This window comes from Botryllus schlosseri, chromosome 15, assembly GCF_051294905.1.
Source record: "Botryllus schlosseri isolate E-star chromosome 15, Bs_hap1, whole genome shotgun sequence".
Taxonomy (NCBI): Eukaryota; Metazoa; Chordata; class Ascidiacea; order Stolidobranchia; family Styelidae; genus Botryllus; species Botryllus schlosseri.
Window position 1 is genome coordinate 19,426,530 of NC_137250.1, and position 12,421 is coordinate 19,438,950.

General features: G+C 39.8%; 1 long non-coding RNA gene across 3 annotated transcripts; it reads left to right on the forward strand.

Moving 5' to 3' along the window:
* On the forward strand, positions 1 to 6,985 carry LOC145456911 (uncharacterized). Of its 3 annotated transcripts, XR_013920736.1 has the most exons (6): positions 1 to 716; positions 2,247 to 2,356; positions 2,703 to 2,882; positions 3,091 to 3,303; positions 4,543 to 4,630; positions 5,576 to 6,985. It is a non-coding gene; the product is annotated as an uncharacterized LOC145456911 (long non-coding RNA). The 3 variants fall into 3 exon arrangements; XR_013920737.1 differs by lacking the exon at positions 1 to 716 and having other exon boundaries at positions 1,796 to 2,465; XR_013920735.1 differs by lacking the exon at positions 1 to 716 and having other exon boundaries at positions 1,796 to 2,356.
* The last annotated feature ends 5,436 nt before the right edge of the window (positions 6,986 to 12,421 follow it).

Sequence of the window (12,421 nt, forward strand, 5' to 3'; positions counted from 1 at the left end):
AGGCTTTAAGCGATATTTACACTGTTATTCCTGTGAGGCTATGACAGAAACCGGTTTCCTTTGTGTTTTACAACCTGGTGAAATATTTTACCAGAGACTCCATAATTTACCGGTATACTGTATTGGTAAATTACAGTATGGTGAGCAATGTTCCCTCTAATTTTTGACGAGTCTGCGCACACTCACGAACTCACTGCGCAGACCCTTGGACAACAGTGCGTAAAGACTAAAAAAAAGGTCATCATATCGGATTTTTTGTGCGCAGAGACCGTGTTAGCACTGCGCATTTGTGCATGTGCGCAGCTTAGAGGGAACATTGATGGTGAGATCGCTACATTAGACTGCATCATAGAATATGTTTCGAAGTTTAATAGTGAACTATATGCCGATAGAGAAAAGTTCCGGTAATTAAAATTGCGTAATTTTGAACATGACGTTCTATTTTTCAGATTCATCAGACTGGTTAGCGATTTATTACTCTTGTGCTATTAAATATGAAAATGCTGATCATCCATGGTAATATTAGAAAGGTGATCAAGTGATCACAGTTAATCACCTATCTGAGATTTATGATGTTGTGAGATGTGCAGTTCGTAGTACCATCTAGGACAGAAAATTCACTACGGAATATTACGACAAGTCGCTTGAATTGAACGGCGATTTCTATGAATTGTCTGCCAAAGATCTGGGACAATATGATTGGTTTGACGATGGAAGTGAGTAATTATATTCTATGCATGTCAACAGAATTATCGTCATAAAGCGATGATCATGGTAATCATACTGTACTAAAATTATCTTGTCTTGTTCGATATCTGTAATAGAAACGAATATAGATTTTTAGCCAAAATCACGCTGTGTTATGCAGGGCTTTAGAGCAGCCGCAAATTTAAACTGCTCCTGCTCTAGCTGCTGCTCCGGCTCTGAAATGATCGCATTGGCCTGTCTATATCAGGGGTGACCAACCCGTGGGCCAAATATGGCCAGCGAGAGGGTTTTGCGTGACCCGTGAGCTAATTTCCTATTATATTATCGAAAATGAATTGCTCAGATTGTGAACTTGCAATGCCAACAAAAAATTACAATTCTTGCTGCGACACTTGGGATCTTGATGACTAAAATATCAGTTCCAACGCATTGGCAGATCCAGGGTCCAGTCACCTTTTCAGTAAGTCGTCGTACATTACAATAAAGTAAAATAGCAGTGAAATTTTTTTTCACGCTTTGCGTGTTTAATTTTCGCACGATTTTGAAGTTCATAGGTCAATAATATTGTCACTTGATTATATTGCGGGCCTGCTGTATATCGCTGGGCTAAGTTTGCGAGGACTGGGCTATTCGGCGCATGGACATATCGATATTGAAAGCTGCGACCGCAACATGCGTCAATCATTTCGTGCCTAGGTTTCATAGTCGACTGCCAGTGCAAACGCAAGGTCGCATATGTTGAACGACACTTTGTCTCGTAATCGCTAATATAGTTAGACTCAATCTGAAAACGAAAAAAAACGCCTATTTTATCCGATTGAGTCTAACTGTATTCGCAATTACGGGAGAAAGTCTTTTCGCGTTTGCGCTTGCATAAAGATCGTCAATGGTGAAATGGCGATATCGATGTGGCCAGACGCCAAATAGTCGTGTCCTTGCAAACTGAGTCTAGCGGGCGGTATACAATAGACCCGCAATACTCGAGTAATAATATTATTGACCTTGTTTATTTATAAATTTCGAAAATTTTATCTGCTTGGCGTGGCTAGTGGACCGCGAACTCGTTCGTCAATTGCATGTGGCTCTTCAGCCGAAAAGGTTGGCCATTCCTAGTCTATATAGATTACTAATCTACCATAGGTTAGTACTTTTTTGTTTCCCGAATAGAATATGTTGGAATATGTTGATATGAACTTCTTCAACGAATATGTGATGTTCTCCTAGGGTGATTTTATTTTTATCTAAAAACCGAAGATTTTGACCGATAAAATCTGACATTCGGTCAATTTTGACATTTTTAACCCTAAAAATCTTTGATTTTTTTGATGAAATTGTGATCTCGTATATATGTAAATTGCCTGTTTTCCCCCATTACCTTAGAATTTTAGGCTACTGCTTATCTTCATTTCTGGTCGGAACTGTCTGTTCTTACAAAATAGTTAGGCCTAAAAAAACTTTTGCTCTTTCTGCAATAAATTGACTCGCTATTACCGGCAAGCTGATAATTTGCTGGGCTTTAATGAAGATATTTATTACAGAGTCAACCTGCATCGGTATATTCTCCAGAAGACGAGCGCAGCATCGAGGTACAGCAAAAAGCAATAAGTGTCAAGTGGACGAAAAGACTGCGTGACAAGAAAAGATTCAGGTTATGATGAAAAGAACATTTGAATCGTGTCATGAGGCCATTTTGAATGGGATATCAACACAAAGTCTGTTCGAGATTTAGCCGATGTTGATCGATGCGCATTGGGCAGGTATAAAGCAGTGTTGGGATCAAGTCACTGATAATGACATCCCCTTACCACGTTCATGCAATAGGCTAGTCCTACAACGTATGCAATGCATGCACCAATTATTGACGATTATTATCAATGTGTAATATCATACAGCAGGGGCGGCATTACATTCCAATTTTTCAATGTTGGTGACACACATCTCAGAAGTTTGTCCAAACTTAATCCAAACCTTTCTTCAACTATGCTACATTGCAGGGATCATGGAAAGACAAGCTCTGCAACAAGTTGAGGGAATGGAGAAGACACCATGAAAAAGAAGTTCTCGTCTTAAACTTGGAATAGCAGAAGCATGGACGCTGCGGCAAACGGAAATCTCAGCAGCTTGTGGAAAAATCTAGTCAATGCTGCAAGAATTCTCGAGTCACAACATCCAATGTGAGCATTTTAGTATCTTGCTTTCTTGATCTAGATATCTTCAATATGAATATTTTGATATGATACTGATAACGCCAACAGACAATGTTACGTCTAATTTTTCTCGTGTCTGTGCGCATGCGAGCAGCTTAGAGGGAACATTGGCAAGAAGTAGCACCTTGCACCGATAACCGGTCATGTTTTGATTAGGATCTATTTTGTCCTACAGAGTCAACATGTATACTCTCCACAGACGACGAGCGCAGCATCGAGATACATCAAAACGCAATAAGAGGCAAGTGGAGAATACCTCACAAGGAAACGATTCTGGATAGGATGAAAAGAACATTCGAATCGCGTCGCGAGGCCATTCTGAATGGGATGTCAACACAGTCTGCTGGAGATTTACCCGATCTTGATCGATGCGCATTGGGTACCGTAGGTATAAAGCAGTGTTATGATCAAGTCACTGACGGCACAATCCCTCGGCATTTGTGGCATGCGCAATCATTTTTCATGACACAACAAATGACATATATATTATAACTAGGGCCATTTTTATATGACCTTAGAAAATCAATAATATGACTTTATTTTTTGGAAAATATGAATTTATGTGAAAATGGTGTATTTTTACATGCAAATATCGGCACTGACGGAACTAAAGAGTAAAACCTATGCAACAACAGTTATACATGTCCATTTTTTATTCTAAATCACTGTTGCAGTACAGTAGTAGTGTGAAATGTTAAAGTCTTTGAAGTTACGATTCGGACGTAAAATGACTTTGGTAAGGAAAGTGAGAGCTCCACAGACGCTGATGTGGGTTGCCACTTCTGCAGGGGTGCATAAAGCGCTGGTGAAATGTCTTGTATTTGCAGCTCCATTATTTGTTAAACCTCGTTTTTGTCCAATCGCTTCTTAATGTAAATTTTGAGCTTTATGACCTAATCAGGAAAATGTGACTTCATAGCTTTAATATAGCTCAAAGGGATACGGTTCTGTGTTGAAATTGATTTCACGACTTGCTGATGCATAGAACAAAATATGGCTTTGAATGGCCCTAATTATTACCATGGGTTAGCAAAAAGTGAAGTCAGTTTTCAAAATGTATAAAACTCGTCGGTGACCTAAAGATACTTTTTAAATTAACATACATTGTTCTTTTTGGGCAGATTTAGTTTTCTTGAATTTTTTAATCGCACATACTTCCAGACGTAGACATTTCTTCCTTAGATATAAGGGCGACCAACCCTCGGGCTGCAAGGCGATTCTAGAAATTGATTATAATATTTATTAGTACTCGCAGAAATATTGTCAGCGGTGAAACCTTTGCACAACGCGATGTACGCAGCCTCGCTGCAACCTTGATATTCATATGTCCAAGCTTGGAATAATCCTTGTCAAATGAGCCCAGAGGTATACAAAGGCGACCTGCAACTCCTTGCAGGACATGACTGCACACTTGGTTGTCGTAACATAATTGTCATCGAATTTGCTGCGTAGTAATATATGTCATGTTTTCACCCTTGCCCAACCGTGTTACCTCCTGTCGGATGACTGAAAATCTTTATCAACATTAGAGGGGCCCGCGCAAGGTTTCAAAGTCGCTGATTTACTTTACGACGTCGCAGTCGCGTCAAAACATACATTGAGTTGATTTCTGACACTTCTCGTTCAGGTCGTCAAAAACTGGGGTGGATGGTCGGGATCCCAACGATCTTCAATTCTTCAATGACAACTATGGCAGCTTCCTGTTTGTTGACAAAGTAAGTTGTTTGGTGTATGTGTAAGCATTATGTCACTGTGTTGTGGAGACAAGCAAATCGCATGGCTCACTGCCATCAGGCTACATCATTCACATCATACAAAAAAGGCAATTTATGGCACTATTAACACTGTATTGCTGTATTAACACTGTATTTGATAAAAATTGGTATCTCGAAAGGTCACTGTAAATCGAAAGAATGATGTAATCCAATATCAGTGAGTAACGAGATTTTCCCGTGTCCATGCTACTGTAGGACACTATGGTGAAATTGTCACTAGTATATGGCGTCCAATCAAAGAAGATGATGTGAAACCAATATTGGCCCCTCCTATTTCACTTAGAAAGTTGCAGTGTTACGACTGATGCTAAAATCATTCCACTCTGGGTACCATTATGCTCGCTCGATATCCTTGAAAGCACCATCACGTACGATCGTTTTCTTACCTCTTTGCATGACCCCGACTCGCGCAGTAATGACTTATTAGGTAGGCTTACCATATTTTGGAAATCTAAAAAGAGGACACTTTTTCAGAAATTTGAGACTTGCAAAACCGGAGAAGAATTCTCAAAAATCGGTGAATTTTGCCCACTTTGTGACCGGTTGACTGGAAATTTTTTAAAAAAGGTCAACTTTTCGCTCAGAGCTCCAATCACCGTTTTTCACTCCGAAATACCCGCAATAGAGTCACTTCTGTGCTAATTTACGGCATATCACTCGCATTTCGCTCTAAATGTGACCTAAATTTTCAAAAAAGAGGACAAAATCTCAAAAAAGAGGACAAAAGGGCGTCCTCCGAGGACACTTTTAAAAAAGTCAAGAAAGAGGACAAATCCTATTGAAAGAGGACGCATGGTAACCCTATTATTAGGCCTCATACTCAACTCAATTCTTAATCTCAGACCACATCGATAGTACTAAGCTAATATCATTTTTATTTATCAGGAGCCAAAGAATTATATCCGACGATCAAGTACAATACGATCCTGAATGAATGGAAGGTTCTCTTCTATGGCAAAGTTATCAAAGGGGTCAGAAGCTTCCATCATGCTATGGCCATAATACTGGCAATATACTGGCTGTTCAACATCAAGTTCGCTCCATCAGCCTCTAATTCATGGTCCGTCGTCACGAACTCTCCTTCGAAACTTCCGAACGTTAAGTACACTGCGGCTGTCTCGAAACTTTGTAACGTTAGGTAGACTTTGGCTGTTCGTAGTAAATTAATTTGAATAATTCACCAAGGACAGGTCAATATTTTTAGCCGTTATAATTCTTGTGTCATTGCATTAGGTACTCGGCGCCTTTAACTGTGACAATTTGTAATAACTTCATTAATCGAGGACCGGTCAATGTTTCCAGCCGGTATATTAATTCTTGTTTCATTACATACGTTTCGAAACTTTCTAACTTTAGGTGTGGCTGACTGTGGCTGTTCATTGTAATTTAATTTGATTAATTTACTGAGGACGGGTCAATGATTTTAGCCGTTATTATAATTCTGGTTTCATTACATATGTCCAAAACTTCAAAACATTAGGTACTAGGCGGCTTACACTGTGGCTTTTTGTAGTAAATTAATTAATTGATGACGGGTCAATATTTTTAGCTGTTGTTGTAACAATTCTTCTTTCATTGTATAAATTCCAAAACTTCTTAACATTAGGCTCTCTGCGGCTTACAATGTGGCTTTTTGTAGTAAATTAATTAATTTATGAGGGGCCAATATTTTTAGCCGTTGTTGTACGAATTTTTCATTCATTGCATAAGTTCCAAAACTTCTTAATGTTAGGCACTCTGCGGCTCACACTGTGGCTTTTTGTAGTAAATTAATTCATTGATGACGGGCCAATATTTTTAGCCATTGTTGTATATAACTCTTCTTTCATTGCATAAGTTCCAAAACTTCTTAACGTTAGGCACTCTGCGGCTTACACTGTGGCTTTTTGTAGTAAATTAATTCATTGATGACGGGCCAATATTTTTAGCCGTTGTTGTAATAATTCTTCATTCATTGCATAAGTTCCAAAACTTCTTAATGTTAGGCACTCTGCGGCTCACACTGTGGCTTTTTGTAGTAAATTAATTCATTGATGACGGCCCAATATTTTTAGCCATTGTTGTATATAACTCTTCTTTCATTGCATAAGTTCCAAAACTTCTTAACGTTCGGTACTCTTCGACTTACACTGTGGCTGTTAGTAGTAAACTAATTGCGCCATGACATGTCAATATTTTTAGCCGTTATAGTAATTCTTATTTCATTACGTATTATCCGAAACTCTCGCCATTTCAGAATTTTTCTTGTTTTGATGCATTTGTTCTCAATATACCATCATTTGATCCAACACTGAATTGCTTGTTTTAATTCATATCCTGGCTACAGATTCTGTGCCAGTCGGTCCAAGGTGAAAGGTCAATTGAAGTCTCAGGTCAGACGTGTTTTCGAGATTACATGACGGGCAGAAACATGTTAGGCAACAGGTGGAACTAAACCTGTCGTATGGTTTTACATGACGGACATGTATTAAGAGGTACCAGGTGTAAACATGTCTATGGACACCTTTATTTTTTACAGTGTACGGCCCGACTCCTAGGCCGGATTCTATAAATGACCGTGATCCGGTCCGAAAAACTCCGAAAATTATCATCTACTCACAGGGTAGTATATTGAATATTGATTGAAACAATGCAAACAGGAAATTGAAAACTCAAAGCTCGAGCCCAGCCCTTATCTGAAGTAATTATGCCAACTTGTACTTAGTGTGGTCCATTTCCATAAACGTTTCACTTCAACTATTGATTCGCGGGTGTAGCAGGGTAAGGCCGTCCTCTTCTTAGTGAAAGGAATAGATCCGGCTCCGATCCGACTCCGGCCTTATCATAAAAATACTGATGCTTCGATTGAGGTGTGTGTCTGTTGCTACATCTCTGCCTCGCCCTAACCCGCCTTATACACTCGATCAAACGGTAGTCAACCGATAAGTGTGCTGCAATGCATTAATGATTGATGAATGACGTTACTGTATGCCTGACTGTGTGCATTGCGTATCTGTGAATGAGGCAATGACGCATTTTCTGAACTTTACTTAAGCGTGTGGTTCAAAAGGTGAATTGCTAGTTTGCACTTGATAATAAAATCTGCAAGCATTCGGATAACCCCAAATTTTTGCTGAGTCACAACCACAAAAATCTACTTGATTACACATCTAACTATACATAACTACAGATTACTGGTGTACAAAATAATCTGTGCACACACATAATGTTGAGAGAAAAAAAGCTTTAAAATGGGGTTTTCATACAGAACGAAAACATTTTTATTAGTATTGGCTGCAAATCAGTATGACCTCTGCCGCTTTCTTGCAGAGACCAGCTCAGAAATGCGAGGAGTCACCTTGGAAAGAGATATCGTATATTGTTATGTCGAAGCGCAACAGCGTGATACCAATTGCAAAATGTCGAATTAGCTAGCAAATATTGGAGATAATAGAATCGGCATTTCGAATCCCGATCTCCCCTGCGTATAGGCTACCATATGCATACGACGTACCACCACAGCAGTAACAATTCGACTATACTGATTGCGCTGAACCGTCAGAAGCCAATGATGGCCATGACAGGCGTGTCTTAACAAATCACCAGGGAATCCTTGAAACTGGCTCAGTGAACTGCTGGGGTCCCAGGGAACACTGGTGAAGGACCACTGCATTAAGAGAAAAGAGTGTATTCATATCCGAATGGCGGTGTACGGAGAGCGATATCACTTTTTATGTCTGCACACAGAGTAAAGGTTCAAAATACAAAATGGCATTCATATCTGCAATAGATCGCTATCGTATTTTGAATTTTGTATTTTACTCTGATAGGTGTCACATTTACCGATACTGATTGTTTGTAAACAGGTCCGAATCTGCCGAACCCAAACCCCAAACCCCCAATTGGGGGGGGGGCGAGCTCAAAAAGGGCACACAATTTTTTCGTGAATTAACAGAAATTATAGAGTATTTTTTGAAAATTTATGCAATTTTATCAAAAATTTTTCGCGTTTTCGCGCTGGGTGCGATATATTATAGCCTAATATCATGATTATTGAGTGCCCTTCCCCCATGAAAAAACGCATGATTTATAGAAAAGAGCATTTCGACGTCGGCTATTACCGCGCCACGACGCACCAAGACATATCAAGTTTTACGCCATATGTACCAATTGTAGCAGGCGACTCTGAGAAGTGTGCCAGAACGATCGACAGCGGGGAAACCTTGGCCAAAAAGGACTCCCCTTATGCTGCCCGAAAACATCGAGATATATACGTATATGTTTAATTCTCTGAACGCGCCTAAATGGCTGGGACCGAATGTTCCTGTCCTGGCAATCTGAACCCCACACGACAAATGCCATCCCGCAGAGAAAAATTATTTGCCGGCGAAGAAATACCCATTTGAAATCGCGGGCTTATTTTTATTTAGTACGTTTGGGCGATTTCAATATCTGTTGACATAGCGGACAGGAGGTCACGAAAGAACATGTTACGAAGTCATTATATCAACAGTCCCGCCCGAATATGTTTGATTATTATTTAAGGGCCAAACAATTTCCAAGAAACTTCACTGAGCTGTACTGGTAAATCTGATTACGTCAGCAGAGAGAGGATAAAACTTGATTGCAATATATATGCAATTCCCGATCATATTTTCCGATTCCATCCTGAATTAAAGAAAAATTTCGCGCTTCGTGTGGTTAGGCAACATGAGCTGGCTCACTAAACAGTAAAAGGTAACTCGCTGATAAGTAGCGGCAACAACGTATAGCCTGAGGGGGAGTCTGGGGGCTAAGCCCCCAAGAAGTTTGGTTTATCACCCTATATGGGGGCCCAGGAGCAACGTTTTGGGGGGCTGAGGAAGCGCTGTTTCGGTCCTGTTTGAAAACAAAGTTTTTGGATGTTCCCATTATCGCTTGCGGTAACCCCTGTGTGGTCAAAAACCTTCGTGTAATAAATATAAATATGTTGATACCAAATTGACCATAGTCGGTATGGATTCAAATCGCCTACGGATGCTGGTATCTTGATTATATAATATTGACTTCCCTTATACGCAACGATAAGCGAGTTTGAACTAGGTCCGGTGTTTTTACTCCGTTGAACCCGTGCACTAGAATGAGAAAACACTTTAAATATATGCAAGTCATCGCCAGGTCTGATGAGAGTTCGAAAGAATCAAGGTGTATTGTTAGCACATGTCGAAAGGTCAGAATTCTTTGACGTCTGCTCTCCTCTTATATCAGGTCACATTGAGAGGTTTTATTAGTGGGCTATTTATGTTTATATGTTTAATGAACATTGGTTATAGGTCTGTTTCCTGTTCTCCATCATGGCACGCCAAATGGTTTGAAGCAAACAACATTTAAAAACCATGTCTTAACAAAAAGTGAAACAGAAGTTTTTAAAATATATAAATCCCGTAGGCGACCCATACATATTTCGTAAATCACCATCAAACAGAGTCAGATTTTGATAATCTTTATTTTTTCTGTGCTTGGCGCGATTTATTGGAACCTGATTTCTTGATTATAATGTGGGACCCCCACAAATATGGTTAATGCACAGAAATTAGTCCAACCGCATTATGACCAAACAACAGCTTAACATCGAGTGAAATCGTCTGGATGGTTTAGTCAAGGAGTGTGTACTGCAGTGTTGGGATGACTCGAGTCACCTTTTTCGTGTGACTTGACTTGACTCGAGTCACTTTGCAAAAATGACTTGACTTGACTTGACTCGGCGCTTCAGAAATGTGGATTGACTCGTGACTCGGAGCAAAATTCACGAGTCAATTTCAAGTCATTAAGTAAACTGTGTCGATTAATGAACCATATCTTGCTTATGTTTGGGTTGTTCGCGATACGCCGGTGTCACTTGTGAAAGCAACCAGTCATTCGCTGATTGTACGTTTCACTGATTCTCCATTGTCACATCACAAATAATTTGACCGCTAACGAAACAATCACAGCTTACGTTATCGTAGTAGCAATAGATTAATCTAATAGCAACGTGTATTCTTGTTTCTAAGACGGCTCAGAGCTTACATTGCGGATGTGCTCACCTTTACCAACCATCTTGTTTGATATATAACGAACGAATATAGTTTACGCGTTTATATTCTCACGGATGTGTATTTGGGCAGTGTATTGTACCACATCAATTTCTTCAACTTCTCGAGGATTCGTATTCGATACTCAATATTGGCCGATAAAATCAGACTGTAGATGTAACTATAAAATTACTCGCATATTTTATTAGCAGTTCTACGTTTGCGTGAGTGCTGCAACATCGTTTTGCATGTATATTTATCTTTCTATTCGTTATTTGATTCAAGATAAATGGCCAATTCATCTGTCCTTAATCTAGTTAGCAAAATGTAATGACTTTGCATCATCACTTATACTCCGAAATTTCAATTTGACTTGAATCGTGACTTGACTCGTGACTTGACTTGACTTGACTCGACTTGACTCGAGTCACCTCCAAAAAACGAGTGACTTGACTTGACTCGAGTCACCTTTGAAAATCGATTGACTTGACTTGACTCGAGTCAAAATGTGCAATGACTCGAGATGACTCGTGACTCGGAGGTAGTGACTTGTGACTAGTGACTTGTGCAGCCTGCGGGAACGCGACTATTATATGAACCGCTATTTCGGCGTGGGACATTTTCACGCTGTAGAAGACACGACATAGACGTTATGTTCCGGGCAACATACGACTCCCTGCGGTTTATCAGTGTTGGGATGATTCGAGTCATCACCTTTTTCGTGTTGCTTGACTTGACTAGACTCGGCGTATCAGAAATGAGGATTGACTCGCGACTCGGAGAGAAATTCACGAGTCAATTTCAAGTCATCAAGTTATCGGTGTCGATAACAATCATTGTATCTTACATATGTTCGGATTATTCGCGAAACGCCAGTGTAATCCGTGAAAGCAACCAATCATTCAATGATCATGTGTTTTACTTAGCCTCCATTGCTCTCTCACAAATAAATTGACTGCAAACGACGTGATCGAAGATAACAGCTTACGTTGTCGTAAATAGTAGTCAAGTAATTTAATAGCAAAATGTATATTTCTGTTCTCTGTTCTTACCATAAAACCAAACCGCTTGTTTTATTGAAATTGAATTGGAATATAGTTTATATAGTCCTCAACCATTGGCGCAGGCTCGAATTGCATCATATCAATTTGTATATGAGCAATGTATTGCATCTTATCAATTCGTTTCGTTATTCTCTATTTTGGCTGGTAACTATAAACTGAGACTATGCAATTACTTACGTAGTTTAGCTGTTCTACGTATATGTAAGCGATACAGCGCCTTCTTGCGTGTACATTTACCTTTATATTCGTTCATCGGTTCGCAGCAATGACCACTCAATCTGTACTTCAGACAGCTAGCAGAATGCAATGACGTAACAATGCCTCATACTTCGAAAAGACAACCTGACTTGGATCGTGACATGACTTGACTTGACTCAACTTGACTCGAGTTACCTCCAAAAATGGCGTGACTTGACTTGACTCGAGTCACCTTCGAAAACCGATTGACTTGAATTGACTCGAGTCAAAATGTGCAATGACTCGAAATGACTCGTGACTCGAAGGTAGTGACTTGATCGCAACACTGCGGTTTAGGCTATGCGGCGATAATACCCTGAAATAATATCCGCCGGTAGTTGGCCAAAACGTTCGCCATCGGCATTCCACAGTCCGAAATGACCAGAATACATTGATAT